A 374-nucleotide genomic window follows, 5' to 3' on the forward strand; every position below is an offset into this window, starting at 1 on the left:
AGACAGCAAGTGTAGTTTAACGGAGGGAAACGTGAACCCTGTGCAGAAGGAAGAGAACTTCCAAAGCTGCAACACGAACAGATGCGCGCAGGTAGCAAACAAAGGGCTGGAAAGCGGCCACGCAGCGGCCGGGGCTCAGAGCCGCCCACGGAGCACAAGGCGGCCTGGGGCTCCTCACAACGCCGCGACACGGCGCTGAGAACGGAACGAGAACCGCGGGCGGGGGGCGGAGGGCGGCCCGGAAGCCGCGAAAAGGGATTTTCACTCTGGAAGAGGCGCAAACGGCGGCGCTCCCGGGCCGGGCTGCCCCTGCCCGCACAGACGGGGCTCAGGGCGCGGGCGGGAGCCTTTTTTCCCGGCTCCCATCCAACGCC

The sequence above is a fragment of the Meleagris gallopavo genome, chromosome 29, assembly GCF_000146605.3.
Source record: "Meleagris gallopavo isolate NT-WF06-2002-E0010 breed Aviagen turkey brand Nicholas breeding stock chromosome 29, Turkey_5.1, whole genome shotgun sequence".
NCBI lineage: Eukaryota > Metazoa > Chordata > Aves > Galliformes > Phasianidae > Meleagris > Meleagris gallopavo.